Consider the following 17,548-nt stretch of genomic DNA (forward strand, 5'->3'; position numbering starts at 1 on the left):
GCACTAGGAGGTGGGAGCCGGTGGGAGTTGCTGGCTGGGTGTGTTTGCATTATGGACCCGTGCATCTCACCACTCTACCACTGTGCACCACTGTGACCACGGACAGGGTGCTCCTGAGGTCAGTCCCAGATGCCCGCCAGGCGCTGCGTCCTGAGCCTGACTCTCCCTCTGGTCTCCTCTCCAGTTTCTTACTGTCCTCTGGCCTCCCTGCCTCCTCTCTGTACTGGAGGCTCAGGTGTGTTCCCTGAGTCTTTCTGCCTGCCCTTCCTCCTGTCTAGAATGCCTTTTGGACACCTGACTCTCCCATTCTCCAGGGCTCGCCACAGCCATCCCCTTCTGAGAGAGGCCTCCCCCGTGACCTTCATCCTCTCTACGAGTCACTGCCTTCATTCCTCATCATCTTGTAATTATCTGCCTCTCCTTTCACTCCTTGTTTACCACTGTACCCCCAGTGCCTAGCACTTGGCAGACACCCACATGTTCCTTGACCACGCTAGTCGTATTGAATAGTGTAAGGAATCCGGAGGTGAGAGGATAGAAGAACCTGCTCTTTATTATCCAAGAGAGTAGTTTTATAAGTCTACCAAGTTAGGGCTTCCAGAAGGAAGCATTTTGATCAGCTTTTCAACAGAGTTGCTTAGCAGTGGGGTGAGTGCCTTCCTCAGGGGAGTGGTCACGTAGTGATATTGTTGCAATTGTTCTTGCACTGGATGCTGGGGTTGGCTAGATTAGGCTTCTTCCAACCCTTAGAACTGTGGGGTGTGTTCTCATCTGTGGGTTTCAACTGCAGATGAAACTGTTAACACTAGATGGCACTAGAGGATTCATTTGAAATCTGTTTAAGGCCAGGCCGGTGGCTCAACCCTGTAATCCCAGCACTTTGGGAGGCCGAGGCGGGTGGATCACCTGAGCTCAGGGGTTCGAGACCAGCCTGGCCAACCTGATGAAACCCCCGTCTCTACTAAAAATACAAAATTAGCTGGACCTGGTGGCTCATACCTGTAATCTCGGCTACTTGGGAGGCTAAGGCAGGAGAATCGCTTGAAACCGGGAGGTGGAGGTTGCAGTGAGCCGAGATTGTGCCATTGCACTCCAGCCTGGGCAACAAGAGCGAAACTGCCTCAAAAAAAAAAAAAAAAAAAAAAAAGGAATCTGTTTATGAAACTGCCACCCACAGTGAAAAAATAACCTTTATCATTGCACTTATACCCTCAACACACACTTGAAACAAAAGTTGTCTAAGTGCAATGGCTCACACCTGTAATCCCAGCATCTTGAGAGGCCAAGATGGGAGAAATCACTTGAGGTCAGCAGTTCGAGACTAGCTATAGCAAGATTTCATGTCTACAAAAAAATTAAAAATTAGAAACAAAAGTTTCACAAATGTCTTAATACTGTGTGTAATGCATCTTATTTTTTATTCTATTCCATTTCTTTTTTCTTTCTTTTTTATTTGAGCTGGAGTCTCATTCTGTGGCCCAGGCTGGAGTGCAGTGGTGCAATTTTGGCTCACTGCAACCTCCGCCTCCCGGGTTCAAGCAATTCTTGTGCCTCAGCCTCCTGAGTAGCTGGGATTACAGACGTGGACCACCATGCCCAGCTAATTTTTGTATTTTTAGTAGTTTCACCATATTGGCCAGGCTGGTCTTGTACTGCTGGCTTCAAGTGATCCGCTTGCCCCAGCCTCCCAAAGTGCTGAGATTCCAGGCATGAGCCACCATCCCAGCCTCACATTTAAAAAAGAAAAAAAATGCAGGTTTGCAAACTAATTGATCTTATGATATTAATTAGTCACAACTTACTGTTTGAAAAGCACTATTTTAGATAACTGAGTAAGTGTATGGTTATAAAACTGTGTATGTTTTCCTTGGACAGTCTGGGCTTGTATAGCAAATTGTGCACATTAGTGAATATTTCACGTTTCTGTGGTGAATGGCTGCATGGAACACCTGAACATGTGCTTTTTGGGTGTCTATGGATGACAGATTGGGAGATGTGTTTGTACAGAATTCAGCACCTATTGTAGTCAAGGCAGAAGTAAGCCTTGGCAGTAGATATAAAGAAAAGGTATATTATCTGCTTCTAGGAGCTCAGAGACATCACACACACATTCCCTACATTTTACCTTAGCAGGCAACAAGGAAATGGGGGTATTACTCAGGGTATCATTAGGATGCTTTAGGCTGTTAACAGAAGCCTGACTCAAATTGGCTTAAAGGGTAAAAACACTTATTATCTCACAAAATATACGTTCAGAGCTAGAGCAGTCCACAGGCCCAGAGCAGCTGAGCATGGCCTTCGGGATCCAGGTTCTTTTCATGACTCCTCAGTCGTCCTAAAGCTGGTTCTACTCATGGTTGCAACAAGGCTTCCTGTGCTAATCAGGGTTTCAGCTCCCAGCCTTGAAACACGAAGCCTTAACTCCTTGCACTGTAGACCAGAATAGAGCAATTAAGGCTCCCATGGCATTTCCCAAGTTGTACACGTATTGTTCATTCGTTCCTGGTTTCCCCACTCTGACCTCTGTAAGGGGAGTAAGAGGACAGCACCTAATAGAGTCAGGAGAAACACTTGGGTTAATTCATGCTGTTTGTCAAGTGTTTCTGAGTCTCCCTTCCCCTGGGGACAGGTCTTTTCATTTAGTGGAATTAACTGACTAGCTCTAGCCCATGAGTTTGCACAGTGAATAAATGGCTGCACATCTTTTGTATGAAGCATGAAGTGAGGTTATTTGCTATGTAGGGTCCTGGGAAGTGAATTAGCACTATGAGGAAAGGGAGTCAGAAGCCCACTGTGGGCAATGTAATGGGCGGTACAACGTGAACATAAAGACGAATGGATGGCTGCATCTTCGCATGTGTAACGGGGCACTGAATGTGCACTTGGCCTTTCGAGGTGGATGGTTGGTTTTCGTCGAGTTCCTTGACCTGGTTGCTGGGAACTTGGCAGTGGACCTTAGCCCGAACCTACTCAATCTCTACTCACCTTCCTCTTTTTTCCTCCCTTCCAGGCTTGCAGTAAGGATGGGCTGCTGGCACGACCCTTACATCCACCACTTTGTGAAACTGTCTAAAGACAGGAAAGTCCCTGAAATCAACAGAGGTAAGTGATCATCTCCCTCCCCAACAGCTCCTTATCAGCCAAGAGACCTGAGGTTTCAGGGGTTCATTCATGTTTTTTTTCTCACTTTGTTACCCAGGCAGGAGTGAAGTTGTGTCCGGAATTGGTGGGTTCTTGGTCTCACCGACTTCAAGAATGAAGCCGCAGACCCTCGCGGTGAGTGTTACCGTTCTTAAAGGTGGCGTGTCTGGAGTTTGTTCCTTCTGGTGTTCGGATGTATTCGGAGTTTCTTCCTTCTGGTTGGGTTCGTGGTCTTGCTGGCTCAGCAGCGAAGCTGCAGACCTTCGCGGTGAGTGTTACAGCTCATAAAGGCAGTGTGGACCCAAATAGTGAGTAGTAGCAGAATTTATTGCAAAGAGCAAAAGAACAAAACTTCCACAGCGTGGAAGGAGACCCCAACAAGTTGCTACTGCCGGCTCGGGCAGCCTGCTTTTATTCTCTTATCTGGCCCCACCCACATCCTGCTGATTGGTAGAGCCTAGGGTCTGTTTTGACAGGGTGCTGATTGGTGCCTTTACAATCCCTGAGCTAGACATAAAGGTTCTCCAAGGCCCCACCAGAGTAGCTAGATACAGAGTGTCCATTGGTGCATTCACAAACCCTGAGCTAGACACAGGGTGCTGATTGGTGTGTTTACAAACCTTGAGCTAGATACAGAGTGCGGATTGGTGTATTTACAATCCCTGAGCTAGACATAAAGGTTCCCCCAAGTCCCCACCAGACTCAGGAGCATAGCTGGCTTCACCCAGTGGAGCCCGCACCTGGGCTGCAGGTGGAGCTACCTGCCAGTCCCGCGCCATGCGCCAGCACTTCTCAGCCTGTGGGTGGTCGATGGGACTGGGCGCCGTGGAGCAGGGGGTGGCGCTCGTCGGGGAGGCTCGGGCCGCACAGGAGCCCACGGAGGGAGTGGGAGGCTCAGGCATGGCGGGCTGCAGGTTCCGAGCCCTGCCCGGCGGGAAGGCAGCTAAGGCCCGGCGAGAAATGGAGCGCAGCGCCGGTGGGCCGGCACTGCTGGGGGACCCACTACACCCTCCGCAGCCGCTGGCCCTGGTGCTAAGCCCCTCATTGCCCGGAGCCCGCAGGGCCGGCCGGCTGCTCCGAGTGCGGGGCCCGCCAAGCCCACGCCCACCCGGAACTCCAGCTGGCCCGCAAGCGCAGCGCGCAGCCCCGGTTCCCGCTCGCGCCTCTCCCTCCACACCTCCCTGCAAGCTGAGGGAGCCGGCTCCGGCTTTGGCCAGCCCAGAAAGGGGCTCCCACAGTGCAGTGGTGGGCTGAAGGGCTCCTCAAGTGCCGCTAAAGTGGGAGCTCAGGCAGAGGAGGCGCCGAGAGCGAGCGAGGGCTGTGAGGACTGCCAGCACGCTGTCACCTCTCACAGTAGGGCAATCTCCGCTCACTGCAACCTCCACCTCCCGGGTTCAAGCGATTCTCCTGCCTCAGCCTCCCAAGCAGCTGGGATTACAGGCACACACCACCACGCCCAGCTCATTTTTTTTTGTTTGTTTTGTGTTTTTTTGAGATGGAGTCTTGCTCTGTCGCCCAGGCTGGAGTGCAGTGGCACGATCTCTGCTCACTGCAAGCTCCACCTCCCGGGTTCACGCCATTCTCCTGCCTCAGCCTCCCTAGTAGCTGGGACTGCAGGCACCCACCACCACGCCTGGCTAATTTTTTGTATTTTTCGTAGAGATGGGGTTTCACCATGTTAGCCAGGATGGTCTCAATCTCCTGACCTCATGATCCGCTCGCCTCAGCCTCCCAAAGTGGCTACTTTTTTTTTTTGTATTTTAGTAGAGATAGGGTTTCACCATGTTGGCCAGGCTGATCTCGAACTCCTGACCTCAAGTGATCCACCTGCCTCGGCCTCCCAAAGTGCTGGGATTACAGGCGTGAGCCACCGCGCCTGGCCCAGGTGTTCATTCTTGAAGGGAGTCGTGGCATGCTCCCTTTCCAGCTGTGTGCAAAAGTGCTTATTTTCTCACCAACACAGTGTGTTATAAAACTTGTTAATCGCCAGGCGCGGTGGCTCACGCTTGTAATCCCAGCACTTTGAGAGGCTGAGGCGGGTGGATCACCTGAGGTTGGGAGTTCGAAACCAGCCTGACCAACATGGAGAAACCCCGTCTCTACTAAAAATACAAAATTATCCGGGCATGGTGGCACATGCCTGCAGTCCCAGCTATTCAGCGGGCTGAGGCAGGAAAATCGCTTGAACCCGTGAGGCAGAGGTTGAGGTGAGCCAAGATCGCACCATTGCACTTCAGCCTGGGCAACAAGAGCGAAACTCGGTCTTAAAAAAAAAAAGAAAGAAAAACTTGTTAATCTTTTATATGAAAGATGGTATTTAATTGTAATTTCATTTTTTACTCTTCCTATTTATAGGTGGTTGAGCATCATTTTCATGTGTTTGAAGCCCACTTACATCTTTTTACTCGGAACTGTCCATATCAGGAATTACTTTTTTCAGTTAAAAATACAAATAAAGCATTATTTTCCACACGTGTACTCCTATACTGATTGGATCAGTATGGAGAAGCTGCTTCATAATACTGGTATTTGGAGGAGAATCTCTTAGAATTTACGTTAGACTCTTCCTTTGTTTTGGTAGAGGGAGAAAGGGCTCTGTTTTGCCTATGGCTCATCTAGGTGTGTGGACTAATCATGTGGATTATTATTGTTATTTTTGAGATGGAGTTTCGCTCTTGTCCAGGCTGGAGTGCAGTGGCGTGATTTCAGCTCACTGCAACCACCGCCTCCAGGGTTCAAGCAATTATCCTGTCTCAGCCTCTAATCATGTGAATTTAATTGGGTTCTTCTATGAGGAGACTTTCCAGAGGCTTTTGTATATTTCAGGCTGAGCATATCTGAGTTTTCACACCTAGTCTGTGCTTCTGAACGTTCCCTAAGGATGGAGATTGAAGATTGCTGCCCAGCTGCACAGCTTGAGTGTTGTAATTTTAGAGGACAGGGTTTTCTACAGTTTTGTTGATATCTCTTACTGTGGAAGGAAGGGGAAGTGGTAATTCTCAGATGAGGGAGGTCTCAGAGGTGCTGACAGCAGTAAGCTTACCAGGCTCAGAAGATTTGGCTCTTAACATTCTGCAACAGAGTGGTATGAAGTGAGACTGGGGAATTAGACAGAGCAGGTGGGGCCCTGTAGACTGTATAAGGAACTATGGTCTTTTTGTTTTTCTTTTCTTTTCTTTTCTGAGGCAGGGTCTCACTGTGTCACCCAGGCTGGAGTGCAGTGGTGCGATCACAGCTCACTGCAGCCTCGACCTCCTGGGCTCAAGCAATCCTTCTGCCTCTTTTTGGTAGTGACAAGGTCTCACTATGTTGCCCAGGCTGGTCTTGAACTCCTGGCCTCAAGTGATCCTCCTGCCTCAGCCTCCTAAAGTGCTGGGATTACAGGTGTGAGTCACCACACCTGGCGACACTCTGGTCTTTTCCCAACAGCAACAGAAAGCAGTTGAGCTAGGGAGTGACAGGAGCGAACAGGCCTTTTACAAACCTCTGGCTTCTGTGTGAGATATGGATTTGGGTAAAGTCAGAATGATTGGGGGAGCTCTCACTTGGGAGACATGTGCTGTAGCTCACTTCACAGATACCAAAAGGAGAGGTGGAAGAAAAGTAGATTCCAGAAATACTTAGTGGATAAAATCAACATATTTGGGGGACTGATTGCATAAGGGGAAAGAAAAAGGGTAGTTCCAAGATGATGCCTACCTTTTTTACTTTTGAACTGAAGGAGCCATGGCACTATTTGCTAAGTTGGGAGGTGGAGACAGCAGGGAGGAGATTGGGGAGGTGATCTTGAACACAGCTTTGGAAATAGTGAATCTGAGATAGTACTGAGACCCCCAAGTGGAGATGCCAGCTGGCAGCCTGATACAGTTTGGATCTGGGTCCTCACCAAATCTCATGTTGAAATGTAGTCCCCACTGTTTTTTTTTTCTCTTTCTTTTCTGAGATGGAGTTTCTCACCCTGTCACCCAGGCTGGAGTGCAGTGGCCCGATCTTGGCTCACCACAACCTCCGTCTCCTGGGTTCAAGCGATTCTCCTGTCTCAGCCTCCCGAGTAGCTGGGATTACAGGCACCCGCCACCATGCCTGGCTATTTTTTGTATTGTTTGTAGAGATGGGGTTTCACCATGTTGGCTGGGCTGGTCTCAAATTCCTGACCTCAGGTGATCCACTTGCCTCGGCCTCCCAAAGTGCTGGGATTACAGGCATGAGCCACCACGCCCAGCCTGTAGTCCCCACTGTTGGAGGTGGGGCCTGGTAGAAAGTGGTTGGATCATGGGGGTGGATTTCTCATGAATGGTTTAGGACCATCCTCTTGGTGCTGTTCTGATAGTGAGTTCTCAGGAGTTCTGGTTGTTTAAAAGTGTGCAGCACCATACCCCTTACTTTCTGTGGCTCCTGCTCCCACCATGTGAGATGCCTTGCTCACCCTTTGCCATCCGTCGTGATTAGAAGCCTCACCAGAAGCAGAAGCTGCTATAATTCCTGTACAGCCAACAGAACTGTGAGCCATTTAAACATTTCTTCTTGGCTGGGCATGGTGGCTCATGCCTGTAATTCCAGCACTTTGGGAGGCCGGGGGTTGGGGGGGTGGGGGTGGATCACCTAGGGTCAGGAGTTCGAGACCAGCCTGGCCAACATGGTGAAACCCTGTCTCTACTAAAAATACAAAAAATTAGCTGAGTGTGGTGGCGGGCACCTGTAATCCCAGCTACTTGGGAGGCTGAGGCAGGATAATCGCTTGAACCTGGGAAGCGGAGGTTGCAGTGAGCTGAGATTGCACCATTCCACTCCAGCCTGGGCAACAAGAGCGAAACTCTGTCTCAAAAACAACAATAACAACAAAACAAAACAAAAAACAAACCACACACACATTTCTTCTTTATAAATTACCCAGTCTCAGGTATTTCTTTTTAGCAGTGCAAGAATTAACTAATGCAAAGCCAGGTGTCAGGCTAGAGGGAACAGATGATGAAAGGTACGGTTTGTATGTCAGGCAATGAAGTGCAGATTTTTCACTGGTAATTGATTGGGAATCAAAAGGTTTTAAGGAAGTTACAGGAAAAGATCTGTGATTCTGAAAAATCACCCTGGCCAAAGGTAGAATAAGGATGTGTTGCAATAGATCGGATGAGCGAGGACAGCAGGTGCAGGGGCTGTGGGTGTGGGAAAGAAAAGGAGGCTTCCCCTTTGTCACCAAGCCTTCTCCCACGCAGCTGCTGGGGATTTTTCTGAAATGCAAACCCAGGTCATGTCAGTTCCTCACTTAAAATCCCTCAGGATAAAACTTGTACTCAAAAAATAAATAAAGAAGATAATTTCACCTATTGCTTAACATAGAAAATGGGAGCCCTCAGAATGAGACTCCCTTAACTTCCCCCAAGAAACTTAACCATCCTTTTTTACTGTTACAGTTGTGAATGTCTTCCAGTAACGACCACCAGAAACACTCTGTAGTCAAGCAAGTTTGGTTTATTACTTGTTGCAAGGAGGGAAGACTCACACCATGAGGAACATATCAGTAAGAGGATGTTAGATCTTTATAATTTGGGCTTTGGCTGGGTGATTTGGGGGAGCTTCCACGATTCACTGTGTGAAAGCCTGTCCAGAAATCTCTCCTGCTACCCCTCCTGACCCTATATCAGGTTCACCTAACATGCAGTTCTACTGCAGACTCCATGCCTCTGCTCACGCTGTTGTCTTCTGCCGGGCAAACCCTTATCGATCTCTTTAAGGCTCACCTCCTCCACTGTGAAAAACAGAAAAGCAAAACTGACTTCTAGGAGCTTGCCTGGTGCTGTGAGCCAGGCCATATGTTTTTGGAAGCTGGCTGGTGCCCACAACAAGGCCATGTTGTTCTCCTGTTGGACATAAACAATCATGCAGACCACTCACACAAGGACACTCTGCAGTGGTGATGATAGGAGATGACACGAGACCACGTCATCATTCTGTGTAAGGACAAAAGCAAGGTCACTGTGCCACCCACAGAATACCAGACATTCCCTTCTCCCAGCTGATAGGAGTGACTGTGGCTTCTTTACACATTGTAGCTTTAGCCCTACTCCAGCCAAACCTCTTTCTAGAAAAGATACAGCTACCGGATGATAGAATTTTCCTGCCTCCTATCAGCACTCGATCCAGAGCAAACCCCTGGACCCTCCCCCAAATCACCCAGCCAAAGCCCAGATCCTAAAGGTCTAACATCCTCTTACTGATATGCTCCTCATGGTGTGAGTCTTCCCTCCTTGCAACAAGTAATAAACCAAACTTGCTTAACTACAAAGTGTTTCATGTGGTCTTTACTGGAGGACATTCACAACTGTAACAGTAAAAAAGGATGGTTAAGTTTCTTGGGGGAAGTTAAGGGAGTCTCATTCTGAGGGCTCCCATTTTCTGTGTTAAGCAATAGGTGAAATTATCTTCTTTATTTATTTTTTGAGATGAGGTCTCACTCTGTCACCCAGGCTGGAGCCCAGCAGCGTGAATACTGCTCAGTGCAGCCTTGACCTCCTAGCCTCAAGTGGTCCTCCCACCTCAGCCTCCCATGGAACTGGGACCACAGGCTCTCATCACCATGCCTGGCTAATTTATGTATTTTTTTGTAGAGATAGGGCCTTACCATCTTACCTAGGCTTGTCTCGAACCCCTGGCTCAAGCAATCCTCCCATCTTGGCCTCCCAAAGTGCTGGGATTACAGGCGTGAACCACTATGCCACAGTTGAGTTTAGAATGTTTATTTAAAATCTTGTGACACTGAACTCAATGACTAGTTCTCGGAAAACTTACTTTTTAATAGTGTATTGTGGTGTAAGGCCTGAAATTAGGATTCATATCAAATTCTGTCTTTACATCCATTTAAATCAAGAGGGCCTCAAATGGCTGAACTCTAAGCCTCGCTCCCTGTCTGCTTCCGCAGATGAAATTCTCTGGCTAAACACTCTCCTTATTTTAGGGATCAGACACAGAGCCTGCTTATCCCCAAACAGTAGGCTTCAGTTCCCTGCCAGCTCAAGGACAAATTATTCAGACAAGCCAGTCACACCCTCCCGTGGGAACCAGGGCTCACTCTGCACTTTTGTTACTACAAAGCCTGCCTCCAGCAGCCCCTCCTTGTTACTGTGTTCCGGAGTGTAGCCTCCACATTGCCCTGCATAGTGTGCAGGGTCCTTCTCCCCTGGACTGGAGTATCTGTGACCAGTCAGCTGCTGTTGATTGCATCTGTCCTGCATCAAGTGTTGTGTGTTCGGCCATCCCCATATCTCTGGGGGTGGGGACAGGGGCGGGGGCAGGAGCGTGGGGGGAAGGAATCCCTCTTTCATCAATGGAGTAAAGAGTGTGAATAAAACGATTGGCATCACAAACAGTATGGCCCATCCTTGATTGAGGACCCCTGGTTAGCTTTAACTAGCTGCTCCTTTACTAAGTAGCTGGTTTTGTTTGTTTATTTATTTAGAGACGGAGTCTTGCTCTGTCTCCCAGGCTGGAGTGCAGTGGCGCAATCTCAGCTCACTGCAACCTCCTCCTCCCGGGTTCAAGTGATTCTCCTGCTCCAGCCTCCCAAGTAGCTAGGACTACAGGCGCCCACCACCACACCAGGCTAATTTTTGTATTTTTAGTAGAGACGGGGTTTCACCATACTGGCCAGGTTGGTCTTGAACTCCTAGACCTTGTGAGCCGCCCACTTCAGCCTCCCAAAGTGCTGGGATTACAGGAGTGAGCCACCGTGCCCGGCCTAAGTAGATGGTTTTATAAGGCGGCAAGGACTGTTGAGAACATCACTGCCAGTTGCTGGCCAGCTTGCCCTTCAGCTAATGAGTTTTGTTATCTCAGTAGGTGTTGCCACTTCTTCCCACCCTGACGAACGTTAATGGACTGTATCTCCTTGTGAGGTCCCATCAGGTGTGGCCCGTGTTGGCCAGGTGGTTTCCCAGGCTCCCACCTGGGGGCAGCAGCACCACGACATCCTAACGGGTGGGTGCCTGAGTTCCACTAGAGTGAGGCTAGACTCTGTGGTCTTTGGTCTAGCCTCATGACCATCGCTCTATCACCGGCTGCTTGGGACAGCCAGGCAGACACTGTTTGGGAAAGTGTTCCAGCATAGTCCTGTGGATAACCCTTTTTCCTTTCCCCAAACACCAGGGTTTTTGGAACCATCACCTGGGAAGATTTAGGAATGGCTCCCTGGTGGTCTCCTAACAGCCTAAAGACCCCATGGGCTTTTCTTGAAGGTGTTGCTTATCTGCATGCCAAAGGACCAATCCTGTGGGCAAGGGGCTCGATGGCCCCACCTGGAGCCTAGACAAAATGAACGTACTAGGGGGATCCCAGCACTGGGGAGATTTGCCTGGCCTTCCTGGGGGAGCAGTATGGCCGCCCACGGAGCCGGCTGCTGGTCTCCCTTTCCCATAACCTCCCGGAAGATCCACACCACGAATGATCTGATGGGGACAAAAACCCCGGGACTCGAGGGACCGTTGCGGCGGACCCTTAAAACACCTGGCAATCCCATTAAATTGAAACATGGTACATATTTTGCTATTCTAGTTTTGGCTAATACGTTCTATTTAAAGGGTCTCCCAGCCACAGTTTGCCAGCGGGCAGGCGGCGCCGCAGGAAGTGACCGGGCAAGAACGGGGGTCGCCGCCCAGCTCGGCCTTCTGGTCTCTGCGCCCTCGGCCTGGGGCTCCAGGCCACAAGGGGAGGCCGTGCTGGGCGGGCCAGAAGGGGGTGGGCGGGGCCCCGGAAGTGACGTGGGGGCGGGGCCAACGGACCGCGGAGGCGGAGCCGCTACAGTCTGGGCGCTGGAGCGGTGGGAGCAGCGCTTGTCCGCCGTTGGGGACCCCAGCCCGCGCGCGTGAAGCAGCTAGCCGACCAAGCCCCGGAAGGCGAGTGACGGGGGGCGGGGCGGGACAGCTCCTCCGGGGCCAGCGGGCACCAGGCTTGGGGGCTGAGGCCCAGCGGCCCGAGACCAACTGGGCGGACCGAGGCCGCCTCCCCGCCAGCCCTGGGGTCCACTGCCCGGGGAGCAGCTCCCTTCCGAGGTCAGACTCGGGTTTCATTCTCTCTTGCCGCGCGCCGAGCGGTTTTCAACTCTCACTGCTAGAATTCCTCCAGCCACCTAGGATAGCAGGACCGAGATACATGGCCACCCATGACCCGGAGCGTCCACTTCCAGGGACAGGCAGTGGTGATTGGCTTCGGTTGTCATCTGTGCCATCTGTCCATGGTTCGAAAAGCTGCTGTTCACATTTTGGGGAGGATCATGGTTTGAGGGCTCCCGTGGTAGAATTTGGGGAGCTCTCATAGGCAGAAGGCTGAGAAAAGTTGGTGCTGTGGGAAGTCAGCTGGCAGCCGATGGAGTCAGGACCAGGGAGGAAGGGAAAGGGAACCCAGATAGGAAGCTACTGCAGTAGGCTCAGAGAGGTGATGACGGCAGGGCTAAGACAGCGGCCTTGGGCGGTGACTGGGAAGAACGTTGAACACCGTGTTTGGATTGAAGAAAAGAGCAAGGGAAGAGGTGAGGAACTTCAGGTTAGGGTTGATGTAGATGTTACTTACACAGGTAACAGAAATTCTTCACCTTTTCATTGTTTTACAATGATTCATTCTCTCTCTCTCTAACATATAATTGTGATATTTTCACCTGTAGTCCCAGCTGCTCTGGAGGTTGAGGCAGGAGGATGGCTTGAACCCAAGAGGTGGAGGCCGAAGTGAGCCAAGATCGCGCTACTGCACTCCAGCCTGGGCGACAGGGCAAAACCCTGTCTCTAAAAAGAACTTTTTTAAAAAAGCACCTGTAGATTTAAGCACATAATAACTACACTTTTGTCTGTTTTATTATGATATCAAAGTTAAATTTATGATGAATGACTAACTGGACAAAACTGAGAGCAACCACCACAGAGGTGAATATACTGAATGTATAACGCTCTCTAATAATTTTAAGAACTCCGCTCTAATGAGCAGATATCACAGAAAGAAACTTTTCAGATGAAATACCGATGACCAGGAAATCTGTGAGACCATTTTAAAAAATTCGAAGTCATTGAAGAAATGCAAAGCTTCCAGGCTCCACTTTTCACTCATGAAATTGGCAGAGTTCAGGACAATGAGATGTTGCTGTCCCGGGAGTGCGGATGGGGCTGTGTCCTGTGATGGCGGTGGGCACTGGCACTCTTGTCCAGAAAGACATTCGCCACTGTGGTTCAAGAAGCACCTCAAAGGTCTTCACCTTGGTCCCTTGTCTACCTCTGCCCGCGGTCTCTCCTCCTTTCAGCCTCCTCTTTCCCACACAGTCCCTCCCGCCCTGGCTTGGTCCCCTTTCTTCTGACTGGCTCAGGCATGTGGGTGACTCTTTGACTTCCAAGGCTCTGTCTACTTGGCTTTTTTCTTTCACCTGTTCTGTGGAGTAACAGCCTGATTCGTTCCTCTTTTTGGGTCCTTCACTTCCATACCTGGGATTCGGGGCGTGGCCCAGAAAGACCCTGCAGTCGTGCAGTGTGGGGCTGCCAAAATTTCATGGCCTCCAAGCTCAGCTGGGCTGAATGAACGCTGCCGTCCAGCGCTTGGCTCGTTTTCTGTCCCATTTTCCTGAGTGCTTTTGCCAGACTTTCACTTTTCTGAAACCTACTCCACCCTACCCCAGACACACCCTCTCTCCTCGGATGACCTGCCTCCTAATTTCCTGAGAAAACTGGACATGGCCACCTTTCCCCAATGTCTGAGGCCCAGGTTGACCCGTGGTCATGGTCGCTGTCACCACCCACCTGCCTGTATGACAGAGTGAGACCCTGTCTCAAAAAAAAAATAAAAAGAATGCCTCATGTTAGGCTGGGTGTAGTGGCTTATGCCTGCAATCCCAGCACTTTGGGAGGCTGAGGCAGGAGGATAGTTTGAGCCCAGGAGTTCAAGGTCAACCTGGGCAAGAGAGGGAGACCCTGTCTCTACAGATAATTTTTAAAAATTAAGGCAGGGCATGATGGCTCGTGCACGTAATCCCAGCACTTTGGGAGGCTGAGTCAGGACGATTGCATGAGCCCAGGAATTCAAGACCAGCCTGGGCAATGTAGAGAGACCTCCATCTCTACAAAGAATTTTTAAAAATTAAGGCAAGGTATGGTGGCTGATGCCTGTAATCCCAGCACTTCGGGAGGATGAAGTAGGAGGATAGATTTAGCCCAGGAGTTGGAGGCTGCAGTGAGCCATAATCACACCACTGCACTCCAGCATGGGCAACAGCGTAAGACCCTATCTGAAAATACATAAATAGAAGAAAAAGTTAGCTAGGTGTGGTGGTGCATTCTTGTGGTCCCAACTACTCAGGAGGCTGAGGTGGGACAATCACCTGAGTATGGGAAGTCAAGGGTGCAGTGAGCCATGATGGTGCCATTGCACTCCAGCTTCGGTGACAGAGAGCCAGACCATGTCACCAAAAAAAACAAAAAGTCTCCTGTGAAAAATGACAATTTCCAGTGGAACAGTTATGAGGAAGAGATGGGATCTGCCTGGGTTTTTTCAGTCTTTTGGACAATCCAAGATTCCTCTAGCTAATGACTTCACAGTTGGTAACAGCTTGTTAGCTTTACGGTGTTTCTTTAATGTTTGTTAAATGTTCCTGGGATATAGATACCAGATTACAATTCACACCAGCCGGGAGGGACAATGGAAATTTCTTTAGGAGGCTTGCAGATCCCTTGGACCTAGGGCACCCAACCTTTTGGGATATTTAGGAGAAAAAGGAGGGTTTTACTTCCGTCTTCCCTGGGGTTCCAGATGAATGTGTCATCTTGGCTAGTGTTCTTATGAACTCTAAATGAAACTGAAGTCACACCTTTAACATTACTTTAAGAAAGAATCACAGAAGCCAACCTTAAATCACTTAAAATGAGAATGAAACTTGAAGCAATAGATAGGAAGAACCATTATCTGGTCTGTCCTGCAATTATTGGAAGTGTTAAAGGAGATGATGTTTACAATGGCTGGGAGTAATGACTCATGTCTCTATTCCTCATGCTTTGGGAGGCAGAGTGGGGAGGATCCCTTGAAGGAGTTTGAGGCTGCAGTGAGCTATGATTGTGCCGCTGCACTCCAGCCTGGGTGACAGAGCAAGACACTGTCCGCATCAGAAGAGAGCCCAGCAGCTGCCCAGGCCCTGGTTGGTCCCCATGGATGTGGAGCTGTGGCAGGTCATGCAGAACCATGTGGATTGTGCCATCCAAGCCGGACCGTTCTTGGATTCCTCCATAGTGGAAATATGGTTGCTGACTTCTCCAATGGGGAAAACATTCTGTCTTCCCCCGATTCAGAGGTGAAACCTCCTTGCCATTCACACACTCTAGTTCAATGGTATCTACTCTGGCACTGCTAATCCTCCGGAAGACGCTGTTCAATCAAGTCTAAATCAGCCTTCCAGTAGTTTCCATCCATTGGGTCTCACCATACTTTCTCAGCGTGGGGTGGCCATGGTTTGCTAAGCCTGTTTTTCTTTTCTTTAAATGCATGTAACAGCCTTTCTGAAGATTTTTTTTTACATTTGCTGCCTGGTACTCATTTGGAGGCCCGGAGTCCAGCAGAGTTCCATGTTTTCTGCAGTCCTTCAGCGGGGTCTGCACACCTGATGGCCTGGAATTGGGCTGGCCCTCGGCAATCCTGCCCACCCTGTGGGCAAGTAAGTTTGCTCACAGACTTCAGTAGGCCCCGTGTACCTGAGCTTCAATGGGGTGGGGTTCTCCCCCAGCCATGTCAGCTGTGTCTGCTCCTCCCTGCTCTCTCTTCCCTCTCTTCTCCCTGCCCTGGGTGCTCTTGTAATATCCAGCCTCCGGGTTTCCAACTCATCTAGTAGGTCTCAGAAGCCATCACCAGTTTCAGGATCTCTTTCTGGTATCCTGGGTTTGTGTTCAGGGCCCCTCCTGTCATGTCTGTAACGCTCAACAATTTAATGAGCTTCTCTGTGCCTAGGTTTCTAATCTTTAAAATGGGTATAATAGTAGTATCAGTCTCATAGTTGTCTTGAGGATTGGGTGGGTTAATATTTGTAAAGCATGTATCAGGTAGGTTAAGGACAGGGTACCTGAAGTAATACTGCCCAGATTCAGAGCAGATCCAGGAAACCTTGGGCAAGTCACTTCTCTGTGCCACATCTTATCCACATCTCTGTAACATGAGGATGATAATATAGAGTTATTGTAAACTTTTAGGCAACTATTTCTTGCAAAGCACCTGGAACAGTGCCAGGCACATGATAAGGGCTCAATAAACGTGAGCCGTGGTGATGGTGACAACCTGGGGGGACCCTGCACTTCCCTGTGGGGTCGCCATTGTGCTGGAATCTAATGGCTTATTTTCCTCGATAGTTCTCAAGTGCTGTCAGAGCAGGGGATGGCCATCAGTATCCTGACTTCTCTTTTGCTTGAGCTCCTGGATGGTATCTGGTGTTTGTAGTTTGTAGATTTCATTTTCATCAAAGCTAATTGTTCCTCCTACTTTAGAAGTCTGAGCAATATGCCTTCAGTGGCCAACTGGAAACTTGTGTTTTAAAACTTCATTGGACTATCTATTTATTGCTGTGATGAAATTATGTCACAAAAACCCATGTACTCATCGTGGAACACGGAAGCATGATGGGTACCACCCGAATGGAGGGGATGCAGTGTGGATGGGAACCTCTGGCCTCCCCGAATGTGTTGACTTCAGGACTCGCTGCCGGTCCTGCAGCCGATCCTGCAATGCTTGCTTTCTTGCTTTAGGAATGCTCATTTTTGCCTTTCTGTTGTAATTGATGCCAATAGCTGCCAGTCCTAAAACGCACCCTGCAGTGCTTGCTTTCTTGCTTTAGGAACGCTCATTTCTGCCTTTCTGCTGTAATTGAAGCCAATAGCTGCCAGTCCTGCAATGCACCCTGCAGTGCTTGCTTTTTTGCTTCAGGAATGCCCATTTCTGCCTTTCTGTTGTAATTGATGCCAATAGCTGCCAGTCCTAAAACGCATCCTGCAGTGCTTGCTTTCTTGCTTTAGGAACGCTCATTTCTGCCTTTCTGTTGTAATTGATGCCAATAGCTGCCGGTCCTGCAACCGATCCTGCAGTGCTTGCTTTCTTGCTTTAGGAATGCTCATTTCTGCCTTTCTGTTGTAATTGATGCCAATAATTTGTAGTTTGCTGCCATATCTGAAGCTCTGATGCTTCCTACGTATCTCCCAGGTCACTACAAAGATTTTGAAGTCCCTCATTCTCTGATATTAAGAATTTCATACTGGCTTCAGTCTCCTTTATCTCACTGTTAGGGAACTCTTGCCCTTTTCTGTGCCATTTATGAGCACACTTGAGATGTGGCCACATTGCTGCCCACTTGCTCCAAGGAACAGCTTAAGCCAGAGTCAAGGCCACCAAACCAGGAAGACATCCCTATTGT

At 49.5% G+C, this 17,548-nt stretch overlaps 2 long non-coding RNA genes across 2 annotated transcripts; one reads left to right on the forward strand and one right to left on the reverse strand.

Annotated features, from left to right (window-relative positions):
* Positions 1-2,241: 2,241 nt before the first annotated feature.
* On the reverse strand, positions 2,242-3,267 carry LOC129137321 (uncharacterized). Its single transcript, XR_008539768.2, has 3 exons — positions 3,188-3,267; positions 2,986-3,087; positions 2,242-2,549 (listed from the first exon to the last, which is right to left on the reverse strand). It is a non-coding gene; the product is annotated as an uncharacterized LOC129137321 (long non-coding RNA).
* Positions 3,268-11,895: 8,628 nt separating this feature from the next.
* Positions 11,896-13,954, forward strand: LOC134808746 (uncharacterized). The gene is made up of 2 exons (XR_010152316.1): positions 11,896-12,658; positions 12,791-13,954. It is a non-coding gene; the product is annotated as an uncharacterized LOC134808746 (long non-coding RNA).
* Positions 13,955-17,548: the final 3,594 nt, after the last annotated feature.

This window comes from Pan troglodytes, chromosome 18 (assembly GCF_028858775.2).
Source record: "Pan troglodytes isolate AG18354 chromosome 18, NHGRI_mPanTro3-v2.0_pri, whole genome shotgun sequence".
NCBI classification, from domain to species: Eukaryota; Metazoa; Chordata; class Mammalia; order Primates; family Hominidae; genus Pan; species Pan troglodytes.